General features: G+C 43.7%; 1 protein-coding gene and 1 long non-coding RNA gene across 2 annotated transcripts in view; both read left to right on the forward strand.

The window, feature by feature from the left end:
- FRMPD4 (FERM and PDZ domain containing 4) overlaps positions 1-16,643 on the forward strand; it is an 854,311-nt gene that overhangs the window by 75,512 nt on the left and 762,156 nt on the right. The window lies entirely within an intron of this gene.
- On the forward strand, positions 9,398-11,887 carry LOC116582478. The gene is made up of 3 exons (XR_004282444.1): positions 9,398-9,756; positions 11,305-11,474; positions 11,718-11,887. It is a non-coding gene; the product is annotated as an uncharacterized LOC116582478 (long non-coding RNA).

The following is a 16,643-nucleotide window of genomic DNA, read 5'->3' on the forward strand; positions in this document are numbered from 1 at the left end:
CTAGAGCTGAGGTCTAGCCAGCCCTAAACCCCCCTTTTCACTCAGCAGTCTGGCTCAGGCTTGTTTTTACATGGCAGCTGAGTTCTAAGCAGACTGAGTGGAAGCTGCCAGGCTTCTCAGGCCTAAACCTGAAATCACACAGCTTTACTTCTGCCATATTCTCCTGGTCCAGACAGGTCACAGGACAAGCCAGATTTAAGGGGAGGGACTCCACTTCTCCATGGGAGGAGCAGAAAACTCGCACTGCAGAAGGACAGGTAGGGTGGGAGGAACCGTTGGCAGCCATTTTTGTGGATAACCTGTCACAACATGATAATGTGGTAGGAATGTGAAATGATCTAGATAAATTTTAAAAATTTTGCATCTTAGAAAGCTGAAGCCTAGAGAAATGAAATGGCTTCCCCAAGGTCCCACAGCTGGTTTTCCAGAACTTGGCTATACCAGGTGTGGGCCCTGGACCAGCAGCATCAATACTGGGAGCTCACCAGAAATGGAGACTCCCGAGAGTCTCCACCCCAGATTTGCCGAACCAGAACCTGCCTTTTCCCAAGATCCCTAGGGGCTCTGAATGCCCATCACTGTGTGCCGAAAAGCTCCATTGCTCCTTCTACTTCCAAAACTGAGACAGAAAACCTACCACCTATGAAATAAGAATGTTTTACCATCAGAGACTTGTCTCAGCATGAAAAACGTTTTGTTTGACTTCATACTTAGTGTGTATTTTTTGAAGCACTGCCCTTCGCTCTTTAAAATTATTACTGAATTTAATCGTCATGGCAGCTTTCATTATTACTGTGTTATTAATAATTATTATCATTATTATATTGTATATTTTACAAAAGAGCAGATGGACACTTCGAGACCCATACTTGTACCCCCAAATTCAAACCTAGGGTTTTCGGACTCCGAACTCCATGCCCTTAATTACGGAACCAGATACACTGGCAACTGCCACAGAGCCGCTGTGGAAGAGTCCAAATGTTTAGAGGAAGAGATTGTTTGAGGGGAGCCGTGGCATGTGGCTCAGCCTGGCGAGCGGTCGCTTCTCTGCCGGTGCCCTCCCACTCCCACCTTGCCTAAAACACAGAGACTGGCACAGGCCTGTGACAGATGGCAGGGCCCGCTCGGCCGTATGTGTCCTGCTCCCTGTTCCTGGGCACACAGCTGCCTGATACAGACCCTGCCAGTTGGGCAGCTGCCTCTTGAAGTGTCTCCAAGGGCTGTTGCTCCGAGAGCGCAGTCCAGTGTTTTCCCTTTTAGATGTGCCTTCCCTCTGCTTCTAGGTCTCCACCTGGAACAGAGAACACTGTTAAGCTCTGACTGGTGGCCCGTGCCAGACCTTGAGCTGCACATAACAGCTGGTATGTGGACAGAGCTCATCCCGAAGTGGGTGAGCCAAGATAGGGAGCAGGGAACAGGGAACGGCTTCTCCTGGATTCCCGCTTCTGGGAGAGCTTGGCGCCTGCCAGAGCTTCTTTCCAACAGCTGTGCGTGGGTTGGAAAGGCGATTTCCTCCTTGCTGTTCCCTTTCCAGGAATGAGAGAGGAAGGCATGAGGAATGAGGAGCAAGTGCGAGCAAGGGCACTCCTCTTCCTAGACCCAGCAGCTGAGGGAGGGAAGAGGGGGCCAAGAAAGAAAGCTCCAGAGTCTTTCCATCTTGGAGTAAACAGAGCAATATTTATGTTTGCTTTGGTCCTTTCTGCCAGCACTTTCTGCCCCTACTAGATAGGTTAATACTTGGCATCTGGCACTCGACATGTCGCACGAGCTAGCTTCGGTACTGTGATTACCCTCTCTTGATCAAAATCTACACGCTATCACTTTCTTTGGGTAACTTACTTGATCTTGATAAACCACAAGGTTCTCATCTGGAAATTGGGAGTAATAATTTTATCTCTGCATACAATCGCTGTGAGGAATAAATGGGAAAATTTATTTAAAGGGATTACATACACCAATAACTGACATTTAGTGCATATTTGATAAATGTTATTTAGTAATGTTAAAATTTTTCTGAGGGTAGAAACTGTCTTGTTCACTGGCATGTCCCCAGCTCCCAGAACAGTTTGTGGCACGTAGTAGGTACTTATTAATTATTTGATGAGAATGAATTGATGAATGGATTAATATACAAACTCTATAGTAGTCTGGCAGTTCTTTTTGTGCTTTATCAAAGGACTTGATGGGCCTTTAGAGGGTTGAGTGTGTGATTGTGTTTGTGTGTATGTATACACAGGAGGTATATATATGCATATAGACAGGGATAGACAGAGATTTTTCAGATGCCGCTGAGTGGGTCAGAGATGACACCGCCTTTTTTCCCCAGAGCTGTCTTTCTGTCTTCCTTTCTCCTTCCTTCATGTACCTGCACACTCTCGCATACTCCTGCTTTCACTCTCACACGCGCTCTTTCTTCCTTTCCTTTCCATTCCGTTCCGTTCCGTTCCGTTCCGTTTTGGCTTTGGTGTTAAAATCCTGCCTCAGAGCCTACTGAGACAGCTTTCATACTCACAGTAGACCCAGGGACTTGCCAAGGGAAACCGTACAGCCTTTCTGCTCTAACTATGGTCTTGCAACAGCGCGCTCACTTGCTTTTGTCACGTTAAACAAAGTTCAAAGAAGTAAATTTGAAGATTTAATTGCTTTCTTGAACGATTTATGAATTGGTCAGCATCCCATTTAGCAAGTAGAGGGAAGTTCCCCCAGCTAAACAAAAGGCTTTCTAAAGGCAGAGAGAGGCCATTAAAAAAGGAACAAAGAAATGTATTAGCAAGGATTGCATTGTTTAGGCAAATTTGCCCTCCCAAGGGGTCTATTTCCTAGTATTTTCTAGTATTGATCAGGATATTCCCCGTTGACTGGTTAAAGGTTATCATCCTGGGGGGTAAAACTAGGTCAGGTATTAAGTCTTGGTTTACTGACTCGGGGTCTTAACCTAAGTAAGCCATACCATTTTGGACTGTGGTTTTCTTTTTAACTGTTGTAATTCAACTGCCAGAGCAGTCATTTTGCAGTCCTCTTCCGGGGTGTGAGTGGCCTCCCGGCCTTGGCCTGTTGAAGGCCACGATGCTCCTTCACTCCCACACGTGTGGGACGGAAGACAGGAGAAGCACAGAGACCCAAGTGCGCTGTGATACAACCAGAGGTCTAAGAATGAGTACATAAAAATCTGCTTCGTGGAGAATGCATTTACTCTGCCAATAATGAAGTTCTCAGATGGTGAAACTGAGGGGACTTTTCTCTGTGAAAGAAAGGGCAAAGAATGAAAGAAGACTAAACCTGCATTCCCCTGGGCTCTGCGGCTTTTGGTCAGGGATCGGGAAAGTGCAACAAGGATCCTGGGCATGGCTTGCTCTCGTATTCTTCAGGTATCTGCTGTTTCCTGGAGGGATGATTTTATATTAACGATTCGGAATAGAAAGTATTCTTTTAGAAATGAAGCTTGGACTGGGTCTCAACCCCAGAGTTTGCTTCAGAATCATTGAATATTTGTTACTGTATTGTTATGCCCGAGTTTTCACGTCCGAGAGACCAGATGCAATCACACGAGGGTTTATTTGACAAGCTTAAGCTTGGGCCCAAGTATACCCGGCACACAGCGGAGTAGGGACTTGGACCCCGAACCAGATTGCAGTCAGAGTTTTTAAAAGCAGAGTAGGGGTGGACTCGGTGGTGGCTGAGGACAAAGGGGATTATGGATGATGTAAGTCTCCAAGGACTTTCAGAAGCAAGGTCTCCCGGACCTTGAGGGGCTAGCTATTGTTGGGAGAAAGCTGATTTATTACCAGTAGTAAAAATCTTCTCGTGAGACCCTTTAGATGTATATCAGTGGGCCGTATGCTTGGAAATGATTCTCGACACTATCTTGGAGGTTTAGAGATAAAGTTTCCTAAAGGAATTGTTAAAGTAGACTTACGGGATCCTGGTCGGACCTGTCCCGGTAGGGGGTCGTTCAGGCTAGGATCGACCTTAGCAAAACCTCAAGGTGAGGGCAGTTGAGTCCCCAGGGGAGAGCCACTCTGTCTGTTCCAAGGGCTTGTCAGTAGGTGAGGAATTTTAATGATTTTCTTCTGCCTCTGTTTCCCACATCAGCTAAACTTGAGGTGGGATGGCCTTAATTTTCTCGGCCTCCACAGTATTAAATAACCCTCCTTGTTTTAGAATAAGTTCAGATTTATAAAAGAGTTTCGAAGATACTCCAGGTAGTTCGCATGCAACCCTCAGCCAGTTCCTAGACTTCCATGGTGCATGGCGACATCGCTATTAACTAAACTCCAGACTTTATCTAGATTTCATCAGTCTTTCTGTTCTTCCTTTTTGTGTTCAAGGATCTCATCCAGCACACTACGTTGCGTTTAGTTGTCATGTCCCTCCAGTCTTTGGTCTGTAACAGTTTCTCTGTCTTTCCTTGTTCTCCATGACCTTGATCGTCTTGAGGAATCCTGACCAGGAGTTTATTTACTTTTTTCAAGTTTCAAGTTCATTCTGATTCTGAAGGGCACCACTGTGAGGCTCTCCTTTCTGTATAGGTGCTTGGGCTTGCATTTTTTTTTTGTATATATTTTCTTTTCCCTGAGTTCTTAAAGGTTTTATTAAGATTTCTTGCCGCCTGTCAGGTACCTGTGACATTTTGGTGACAAATAACCTATTTTTGGTTAGGGATGAAAACGTATTTTGGCTGGAATAGAAGCCAGTGTAAAGCTGAAACTGAGATTCAGCCACGTCAAAACACATTATATGCCCAAGCACTTCGGTGTAAGAATCTTTGGCTAAAAAAGCTTTTGTGATGGTGATAAAGACAATAATCATTTACTGAGTGCTGACTGTGGATGAGGTAGTGTCTTTAGTGAGCTGGATGCGGTAAGGCATTTCACTCTGTGCTAGCATTCGATGTGTCAGCTTGGCTACGCTCAGCAAGAGTCCAGTGGTTCCCTTCTAGGGAATTCTGTTCCGGTTAGGGTGGGCTACAAGGGTTATTCTCAAGAGTATCATAGGAAGAAAGGGACACAGTGACTATTTTGGGTATCACTATATGACTAGCACATACATCTTTTTTTTTTTTTAAGATTTTATTTATTTATTCGACAGACAGAGATCACAAGTAGGCAGAGAGGCAGGCAGAGAGAGAAGGGAAGAAGCAGGCTCCCCACCGAGCAGAGAGCCCCATGTGGGGCTCAGTTCCAGGACCCTGGGATCATGACCCGAGCTGAAGGCAGAGGCTTAACCCACTGAGCCACCCAGGTGCTCCGTAGCACATACATCTTATCCCAGGTATACAAACACTAGTCTAGATGCTGCCATGAAAAGATTTTCCAGGTGTGATTAAGACACATAATCGGTTCATTTTAAGTTCATCAAAACGCAGTTATCCTGAGTTGGCCTGACCTAGTCAACTAGAAGGTCTTTAGAAGAGAATGTATGCATCCTTGAGTTAAGAGATGTTTGAGGGGAGGGCACTCCAGGGGCTTAGTTGGTTAAGCATCTGCCTTTGGCTGGGGTCATGATCCCAGGATCCTGGGACAGAGCCGTGCATCGGGCTCCCTGCCAGCAGGGAGTCTGCTTGTCTCTCTCACCTTTCCCCCTGCTCATGATCTGTCTCTCTCTCTCTCTGTCTCAAATGAATAAATACAGAATCTTAAAAAAAAAAAAAAAAAGAGAGAGAGATGTTTATGGACAAGCTGATGCTTATGCCCACGGGCCTGCACCATGCTTACGATCCTGCCTTCCTGACTGCCTGCACTGAAGACCTAAGGCTTTATAAGCAGCCTTCACAACTACATAAGCCAGTTCCTTGTAAAATTCTCTCTCTCTCTCTCTCACTCGCTCTCTCCCCTACTGGCTCTGCTTCTCAGATTGAAGACTGACTGATGGAAGCCCTTATCATATGAGGTAGTTATTCCCATTTACATTTGGAGAAGCTGAAGCAAAGAGAGATTAAATAACTTGTCCAGGATCACATAATCAGTAAATGACAGTTAGAATTCAAACCCAGGGAATTTAATCCCAAAGCCAGGCTCTTGACTGCTCTATTACACTGACTCCTCTATAGGCTGTGGAATATATAAACGAAAGAAGCCAGTATCAACCATAACGGGAACAATTAATCCAGAGTGGTAGTTCTCACCCTTGGCCACACCGTAGAATCTTATGAGAAGCTGTAGAAATCCCAGTGCCTGGGGTGAACCTCAGACCAGTTATATCAGGCTCTGTGGAGGTGAAGCCCACACATCAGTGTTGGTAAAGTTCGCCCCATGATTCTAGCGCACAAATTCTAGAATCACTGCTCTAGACCAGAGCAGTATGTCTCAGACTTTGATGTGTGTGAGACTCACCTAGGCATGGTGTTAAAATGTGGGTTCTAACTCAGAACGCTTAGGTAGGAACATAGTTTCTGTGCCTGGAAGAGGCTCCTCCCGGGCAATTAGGATATTGCTGGTGTAGGGACCGCATTTGGGGAGCAAGGCTCTTAAGTGTGCTTCAACTGAAGGATGTTTGAGAGGAGGTGAGAGGCTGGAAAAGAGGAGGGTATTCTTGGCTGTGAATTACAAGATATGGAGCAGTCTATACAGAGCATGTGAGAGAGGGCCCTGGGGGGCAGACCAAGCAAGCAGAGTGCCCTGCCGGATGGGTACACCCAGGCTGGAGGTGGGGCTGGGGGCTCAGGGAGGTTCACTGGTAAAAGGTCTTAGAGCTTCCTCCCAGAAATAGGAACTCAAAGGACTGGAAAGATTCCCGAATGGTTGATTTGGACAAAATGATTCTTGCCCTTGCTTGTATGACAGATTATAGTAGGGCATGGTTTCTAAACAGCAGCACAAATCGATATTTAGGGCCAGGTGATGCTTTACTGTGGGGCTGTCCTGTGCATTGTAGGATGGTGAGCTGCAGCCCTGGCTTCCACCCTCCACGTGCCTGCCGGTGCCCCCCACCCACCCCAGTTGTAACAACCAAAAATGTCTCCAGGCATTGCCAAAGGTGCCCTGGGGGACAAAATTGCCTCTGATTGGTTGAGATCCACTGGAGTAGACTGAAAATTAGCGCAGGCTGTTGCACTGTTCCAAGGTCAAGTATTTAGAGCATTCATGAAAACTTTCAGGTAGAAAGACTGCATGGCAGATCGAGTGACTGCCCTGGAGAACAGGGAGCTCTCGGCAAGGAGAAGGAAATAAAAACAAAGGGACTTGGGTTCATCCAGTGTGCCAAGCATGAATTTACTAAAATCAACAAAAATTTTTCTGCACTGCAAATGTAGGCAGTTTAAGGAGAGCAAACGGGGAGTGTCCTGCTGCTGGCGGTGACACCGCAGACACCAGTGGAGGGGAAGACAGACTGTTGCAATACGTAGGTTCGTTGTGCGTTACGATAACATGGGGAACGTCCTCTGCCTCTTTGTCTTCCATTAGTGCCTACCCAGGGCCTGTCTGCCTTGTAGTTCCAGGAACCTCGCAGCCATTTAATAGGGAGCGCCCCCTCACACGGGTTGTTTCCATCTTGCAGCTGGGTCAGTTTATGGTTCTGACAGAGCTGTGTAAGCACCCTGAGCTGTGACAGCCCTTTGGAAAGTTCCTATTTATATTTGCACCTGAATCCTTTTCCCAGTATTTTTAAATTCTCTTTAATCAAACTACCCTTCTGCTTTAGATGGATACATGAGGGCTGAAGGAGTCTCTCTTTTAAGGAACTATTCCTGAATAGCTGCTCTTTGGTGTGATTTCTCAGTTTCGGAATTCCAGCGATTGCATTCTCAATGATTCCCCTTTTGTAATTACACAGACATCCTCCTTGAGCTCTAGAGGCTATCGGAGTTTAGATAATCCAATTAGTTTTCCCAAACCTCAAAGGCATATGCGTTTTCAAGAAGGGAATTCAAACATGACCGCATTTGTTGCTTTGTCCTGCGGTATTCCTTATCTGTCCACCCCCTAGTGCCAAGCTGGTGTTTGTAAAGAGGCCAAGATGATACAGGGAGTCGTTCCGTGGTTTATGTCAAGGGAGCAGTGGCTGGGAATTGTGTTCCAGCTGCCTCCTGGCCCAGCGGCCACACAGTAGAGTGTGGCCTGATGACTGCATTACAAAGCCTCTCTCCAAAGAGTATTTTAACAGGTGCTTTACAAACCTGGATGTGCTCCCTCATCGCCTGGGGATTTTTTAACAACTGAGCCACTCAGGTGCCCTCTGCCTGGGGATTTTTTAAAAATGCGGATGCCAATTCAGTAAGTCTGAGACAGGACCTGGGATTCTGCATTTCTAGCAAGTTCCCAGGGTATATGTGAAACAAGAGTTGTCATGTGTTCATCATTATTGAAGCTGCGTGTTGGGTCTGCGGCCTTCATTGTATCACTCGCTACTTTTGTGCATGTGTGTGTATGACCAGAATGCTTTTTTAAAAAAAATTATTTTTTTTTTAATTAAAAAAATTTTTTTTAAAGATTTTATTTATTTATTTGACAGACAGAGATCACATGTAGGCAGAGGCAGGCGGGTGGTGGGGGGGTCGGCTCGGCTCCCCACTGGGCAGAGAGCCCGATGTGGGGCTCGATCCCAGGAACCTGGGATCATGACCCAAGCTGAAGGCAGAGGCTTTAACCCACTGAGCCGCCCAGGCACCCCTGCATTTTTTTTTTTTAAGGTGATTTTCTGTTGAGATGTTTCCTCTCATAATGAATGCCTTTTACAAATGTAAGAGATATTATCTCCGAGGACTACTTCCGTTTATTCAACGTAAATTCATTGTACACCTGCTATGTTCAATGTGCTGTGCTAGGTAATGGGAATATATCAATGAAGGAAGCTAAAAAAAATTGCTACTGCCATGTTGCTTGCATTCTGGTAGAGAAGACAAGCAGTAACTGATGAAGGTGATAAAGAAGTAAGTACCTTGTAGAGTATGTTAGACACAAGTGTTATGGAAACCTGGACCAGAGTAAGGGGACTGGAAGTGGTGGCCGGGTGAGACGGCGCGAGGGACAGGTGAGAGCTCGTTGAGGAGTTGGGTGTTCGGGGTAGGCCTTCCTGAGAAGGTTTCATTTGCTTCACGTCCTGAAGGAAGTGAGGGATTTAGCCCATGTAAATAATGGGAGAGAACATTCTAGGCTAAGAACTAGCATTGAGAAGGTCTCAGGCAGGAGGCTCAAGCAGAAAGGAAGAGGCCCTTGTGACTGAGTGGTGTGTGGGGGAGGGAGGGCGCAACACAAAAGGAAGTGGTGGTGGTGACAGGACCAGATGAGCCATTGCAAAGACTGACTTTTACTTTGAAGTGGCAGCCTCCTGAGAGTTGTGAACTGGGAGTAGCAGGACCTGACTGCTGTTTTGAGACCAGACTCTAGAGGGGCAAGGGTGGAAGTAAGGGCGGCTGGCTGGCAGGAGACTTCACTTGCTTGGTCTGTCCCCAGGGCCTTCTCTCATACGCTGCATGTAGATGCTTCTGTGTCCTATCATTTGCAGGCAGGGCTACTCTCCTTCTTCTAGTCTTTCCGCTCCTCTCATTTTTCCTTCAGTTTGAAACACACTCCGGAGCCTCACTGCCCAAGTTTGGTCCCAGGACCAGCAGCATCAGCCTCCCGTGGGAGGAGCCTTGGAGGTGCTCCATCACTAATCCAAGCGAGAGATGACGGGAGAGTCAGACAAGATGGAAGCTCCCAAGGTAGAGAAAAGAAGTTGGATTCGGGAAAATAATTTGAAAGTAGAGTCAACAGGACATCCTGACCAGTTGTACGTGGACTGTGAGAGTACCAGTGAGTGAAAGCTGTCTCCAAGGTTAGAGCTTGAGTAAATAGAAAACTAGAGTTGCCTTCGAGATGGGAAGAATGCTTTGGGTGTCTAAGCAGGGGTTTAAAGGTGGCTTGACATAACCCTCCACTCTGTCGTGAACATACCATCTAACTTCCTTAAAGACTTATGTTTGTGCAGTAGCTTCATAAAAACTACAAAATGGCTTTTCTGTCAAAGCAAATTTGAAAAGGTTATTGAGGAATGCAGGAAGTCTGAACTGTAACTTTGTAGGGCGCTACGTGTGATGCTAGCAGCTAATGGCGATACGCTCCGTCTTCCTCTCTGTAGCATCCTCATTTTTCATGCCTAGAATGCACTCGGGTAATTGAGAATGAATTTGCTTCTTTGCAGGATGTGGCTGGTGACTGTAGCAAGGGGAATGTTGCAGAATAATTTGTTAGTATAGAAGAAAATGGCTGAAGGGTTTACCATAGACTAAAACCTGACATCAATCCTAATCTCATTTTCAATTGCTGTGACTCAGGAGTGATGTTGACTTTGCACCTGACACTTTGTGCTGCCAACCTCCCCTTTTCTTTCTTTGTTTTTGCTTTTTTTTTTTTTTCACCCCACCAACATCTTTCTCTTTCTTTTCATGAGAGTTAAGGAATAAGGTTTAAATGATAGATTATTTAGCCATGGCCATTGAGTTACACAATAATACTTTCATTTTCATAAGGAGTTTCGAATATAAGTATGCATTCATGTAAATGGACTATTATGTGAAAGAATTTTTACACTGGTTACTGGGTCAATTAGTACCAGCGATACAGTAAATGGACAGTATTCAGGGTGCCTCAGTCAGGTGGGTTGTCTGTCTTCAGCTCAGGTCATGATCCCAGGGTCCTGGGATCGAGTCTGCGCTGGGCTCCTTGTTCTGCGGGGAGCCTGCTTCTTCCTCTGCCTGCCACTCCCCCTGCTTGTGCTCTCTCTCTCTGACAATAAATAAGTAAAATCTTAAAAATAAATGGACAGTATTCTTTCCTTCCCATCAATTTGTTATTCACTATCAGTATAACATCGTATTTCCCTGAATCATTTTCTGCTATTACCACAATCCCACAATAATACAAAAGTATTGGATATTAAAGAATTATTCTAATGCATGGTCTTTGGGGTGCCTGGGTGATTCAGTTGGTTGAGCATCTCCCTTCGGCTCAGGTCATGATCCTAGGGTCCTGGGATCGAGCCCCACATCAAGCTCCCTGCTTGGCGGGAGACTGCTTCTCCCTCTACCCCTCCCCCTAACTCATATGCATGCACACGTGCTCTCTCTCTCTCAAATAAATAGATAAATAAAATATTTTTAAAAAATGAGTGGTCTTTGGAAAAATACTCATTGATTCAGCGGTCTAGGTTTCTGAACAATTTTCTTTGGGTAAGTTTCTCTCAGGTCTGTCATGAGCTGAGAGGTCCCTGTCTCTCTTTTGCTTTTTCATCCAGTTGTAAGCAATACTATATGAAAGATGTAATAATTTGACAGATTATTAAATTGCCTTTCAGTGAGATTTTGTTATGTAACTCTCACCTCAGAAAAATGCAGTTGCTAAGAATCTGCTCTGTGGCTGCTCAAGCTTGGCATGGGAAATTCTCTTCTGGAATGGAATTGGCATGGAGATGGCGGTGGCCTCTTAGGTCCTTCTCCCACTCACGGTGTGGGAGAATTCCCAGAAGGAAAACGAATGGCTGAGCGAAGGGCAAAGGTAAAGGCCAGGAGACCAGCTGGAAGGTTGTTGCAGTTACCCAGGAGAGGGATGAGGGAGGTTGGGTTGGCACCACTGGGCTAGCTGTGGAGCTCTCTGGAGATGGATTCTGGATATGTTTTAAATATAAGGCTAATGGGATTTGCTGATGGGATAAAGATACACTGTGGGTCAAGGATAACACTGAGGTTTGTGGCCTGAATTACTGCAAGAATAAAGTCCACAGACAGGGTGTTCTTGCAGGCCTACGGGAGGGAACCTGAGGAAGGCAGGATGTGGAAGAACCAAGTGGCGTTGAGCAGGAACAGCTGCCAGTTTTCGTGTTGTCGGCAGTCTTCGAGCGTGATTCCGAGTGTGATCTACCACTGGCCATTTTCCAGAAATTTTGAATAAATGAAAAATGCTGGGCAAAATAAGTGGTGTATGTTTATATGTCAGTATTGAACATAGACTTCAACCCCACAATGGAATCTATTACTTTGTCTTTTAAGCTATAATATTGTCAACTTTAGTATTTATGCTAATAGAATACTATCATTGAAGACAAATTGAATCCAACCTTGGTTGAAGAGCAAATTAAAGCAAAGCACACTGGTATATAGTCTAAATTCCTTGAGCCAGAACATCAAAACCTTTAGTGTAGCTAGGAAATAATGAAGCCGATTAATAAACCACATGGAAATCCCCTCTTGATTCTTTAAGGCCCTACTTCCTCTTCTCTGATTTAAATCCAAATCACAATCCCATTTTCTTCAAGTTCCACCTTTTCAAGTCCCATGCTTTCTTGTTTGAAATCAAGACATTTTGAAGTTACAAATTTAAAAGTCATTAAATTATATTAGAAACCCAAAACTTGAATCATAGTTTTAAATTTAGAGTTTATGGGATGCCTGGGTGGCTCAGTTCGTTAAGCGGCTGCCTTCGGCTCAGGTCATGATCCCAGCGTCCTGGGATCGAGGTCCACATCGGGCTCCTTGTTCTGTACGGAGCCTGCTTCTCCCTCTGCCACTCTGTCTGCCTGTGCTCTTTCTCTCTCTCTCTTTCTCTGACAAATAAATAAATAAAATCTTAAAAAAAAATTAAAAAAAAATTTAGAGTTTATGTTTGCTGGCCAAAATTCCATAGACATTTCTCTTTGTAGCCCTACAGGTTGTCTTTTTAACAATTACTGTTATTTTAAATCCCGTGCTATTTCAGTTTTAATATATCCTGCTGTTTTGAGTCTAATTTTGAAACTACTAAGTGAAACATCTGGATATTGCAGAAGCATTGTTAATTTATTTTGAAATGGTTGCATTTATCCCCTCTTTCTTTTTTGAATAGGTGGCTATAAATAGTCATCATCTGGTTTAAAGCATTGTCATTTTTATTTTTTCTAGTGTCTTTCAAGAAAAAACACAGAGCCCTCTATCCTGAAAGGTTCATCTTCTTAAAGTGTTGCTTTACTCACTGAATTTAAATCACTAAGGAGAGACTTTGCCACTAAGCTTGAGACGAAGGAAGGGTATTTGTCGCTTTCATCAAATCCTGTTGATCTTTGGCCTTTTTAGTTGAAGGGCAAGGGGCACTGTTAAATGTGGGCTGCAAGGAAGACAGGAGCTTGATTTGGGTTTTAATTTTAGCATCCAATTTTGTCCAACCAACATTGAGTCAGGTGGTTTTACACGATTAGGTGAAGTCAATATTGAGTTTCCTGTCTTGGTCCTCACTTTCACCCTTCTCAGGAAGCAACTTGGAATTGACTCTGCAGCAGCCTTGATTTCCAAGGCCCATGGGAGGTCAATACTCATCAGCCACCTTTTAGGAATATCAACAATGACCATACTCAGACAGTCATTATTGATCCTTTGATTGCTGTTCTCACTTCAACGTTAGGACTCTGAAGTCTTGACCTTGTCCCCATGAGCTCTGGAGCTTTTATAATATGATTATTTTTAAAGATACAAAAGTAATATTGACATGTAGAGAATGAATCTATTTTTGGTGATAATGGAAGTAGCTCCTCAAATGGCAAGACTGTTTTTTTCTATTACTTTCTGCGGCAAAGTTAGTTATATCCATAATAACACTTCCCCCTTCTCCTTGCCACCAGGAACACAATTTTATTTAGCTGGCAGTATACACCCCCCCCCCCCCCCCAGGAGATGAGTCTAAACCAGTGGTCTAAGTAAGTGCGCTGTCATTCCGTTTTCCTTGAAACTCCCTTTCCTGTCCCCTCTTGGAAACTAGGTGCTTATGTGACTTTTGGTCAAGGACACATAAGGGTAAGCCTGCTGAAAGATATCCAGGAGAGATTTTACTGCCTGAAAAAAGCAAGTTTAGGAGGATACCTCCTCAGCGGTTCGCTTTCTTCCTTCTTCCTGCCTCGAATGTGGTTGTATGATGCTTGGATTTATAACATCCATCTTGAAACCATGGTGTTACAAACTAAGGCAAAATACTGAAGATTACAAAGTAAAAAAATCAAAATGATCCTGAGACTTTGGTGATCTTGTTCGTCTGAGTCATTGAACCAGGAACTCCCTTCTTTTGTTTTGAAACAATAAAGTATGCTTATTTTTTACATCGTTAATGATTCTGTTCCTCAGTGAGAAACATTCCTTATTGGGGTGCTTGGGTGGCTGAGTCAATTAAGCATCCAGCTCTTGATTTCAGCTGAGGTTTGATCTCAGGGTTGTGATTTCCAAGTTATGAGATGGAGCCCTGCTTCACAGCTCTGTGCTCAGTGGAGAGTCTGCTTCTCTCCCTTTTCTTTTCCCCCTCTCCCTGCTCATGGTGCTCACGTGTTCTCTCTCTAAAATAAATAAATAAATCCTTAAAAAAAAAAAAGAAATATTCCTTATTGATTCATCTTCTGTTATATTTTTCGGGCAAATCATCCATATACTCCACTTTGTAGAAACAAGGTTTGCCTACTGAAAAGAACCTTGAGTTAGCCCAGACTTGGGTTCTAGTCTTAGAACACTTAGGTTTGAATGCCTAGTATTCATCAGATTCTGTGCTACATATTTGGGATATTAAGATTGATAATATGTGCTCTTAATTCCAAACGATCTTAGAAACAAGTAGGAGATATTGGGGCACCCCCCTATTTCTTTGTGTCATTTTTTTGTTGAAACCTGTATTGAAACCTAGATGTTTTAGATAATGTAGAAACTGTGAGTTCTGCATTTTTTCCTCTTATGGTTGTTGTTTTTGTCAATTTTTCTTTTTTCAGTTTTATTTTGTTCGGTAACTTGCTTTCCTTTGATCTGTGGAATCTCTTCCATCCCTCCCTCATTCCCCATGTTTGTGGCTGTGATGTCTCTTTTGTTTTTTTTCACTTCTAAGTTTTATTTTTATTGTTATTTTACTTTATATTTTATAATCTTAATTCTAGTACCATTAACATATAGTGCTATATTAGTTTCAGGTGTACAGTATAGTAATTCAACCATCCCATGTATCACCCAGTGCTCATTACCACAAGTTGCTTCTTTATCCCTGTCACCTATTTCATCCATCCCCTCAACCCACTTCCTCTCTGGTAACCATCAGTTTGTTTTCTGTAGTTAAGTGTCTGTTTCTTGGCTTCTCTCTCTCTCTCTTTTTCTTTTGTTCATTTATTTTATTTCTTAATTCTACATATGAGTGAATCATATGTATTTGGTTGGTGTTTGGTATCATATGGTATGGTATCATATGGTATTTGTCTTTCTCTGACTTATTTTGTTTAGCATTCTACTCTTTGGTTCCATCCATGTCATCGCAAATGGCAAGATTTCATTCTTTTTGTGGCTGAACAGTAGTCCATCATATATGCCACCTTTTTATCCATTCATCTATCAATGGATACTTGGGGTGCTTCCCTAATTTGGCTATTGTAAATAATGCTGCTATAAACACAGGGGTGCATTTCTTTGAATTAATGTTTTTCTGTTTTTTTTGATAAATACCCAGTAGCATGATTACTGGATCATAGGGTAGCTCTATTTTTAACTTTTTGAAGAGCCTCCATACTGTCTTCCACAGTGGCTGCACCAGTTTTCTTTCCCATCAACAGTGTAGGAAGATTCCTTTTTCTCCACATCCTTGCTAACACTTGTCTTAGTTTGATTGATTGATTAATTAACTTGATTTGATTTGATTTTTTTTAAAGTAAGCTCTATGCTCAGTGTGAGCTTGAACTCACAACTCGGAGATCAAGAGTCCCATGCTCCACTGACATCCCAGGCACCCATTTATTTTTCAGCTGGCATCCTATAGGTCATTCTTTTGTCTGTACAGCTTCATTTTCAGTCAGTGATTAGAGAGAAATTATGCTAGAACAAATTATGTCAGTAAGGATTCTACTTTCTGCTGATGGATATGTGTGTGCATGTGGAAGCACTTTCAAAATCTAGGCAGTTTTCAATCTTCTTCAATTTTTTGCTGGGTCCTCTTGGGTCTTCTCTGCATGTGAAAGCAGCCTCCCAGTCATCTAGGAATCTGTGGAGAGCTTAGACCCACTCAGATTGGCCCTGAGCCTGCACACAGCCAATTAGCCAAGGATGGATGTAGAGAATTTCTTGTCCTCCTATGCATCTAAATTTTTAGGATCTGCCTATTAAATTTCTCACTTTCCAGCTGGTCTGCCACTCGCCCCCACTGGGATTATACCTTAGGCTAATACAGCTGTGGACTTTCCTTTGCTGTTTCCTACCAAATTTGGAAGTTTTACTGACACTACCACTGGTTGTGGCTTTTCCACCTTCTGCTTCAAATCAGGGCAGCCCCATCTAGCAGTGAATGTTTTGTTTTACACAATCAGCCCCACCTGACACTACTACAAAGTATTACTGTTTGCTTAATAATCTGAGTGAGTGAATATGAATGATGTAGGGAAGACATTGGGATTCAAAGCCTACAGCCAAGAAAGAATTCTTGAGACATCTTTGGTGCAAAAGGTGATTTTAGTAAAGCACAGGGACAGGACCCATGGGCAGAAAGAGTTGCCATGGGGTCATAAGGAGTGGCCCATTATGTACTTTGAAGTAGGGAGGGGGTTAGGGAGAGCCCAAGTCTCTAAGAAATTTTGGAAGCAAGGTTTCCAGGACCTTGAGGGGTTTAGTTATTGTTGGGAAAAGGTAATTTATTACCGTCTAATAAAACCTTAGTCGTGAGACCCTTCAGATGTATATCAGCGGGCCA

This window comes from Mustela erminea, chromosome X (genome assembly GCF_009829155.1).
Source record: "Mustela erminea isolate mMusErm1 chromosome X, mMusErm1.Pri, whole genome shotgun sequence".
NCBI classification, from domain to species: domain Eukaryota; kingdom Metazoa; phylum Chordata; class Mammalia; order Carnivora; family Mustelidae; genus Mustela; species Mustela erminea.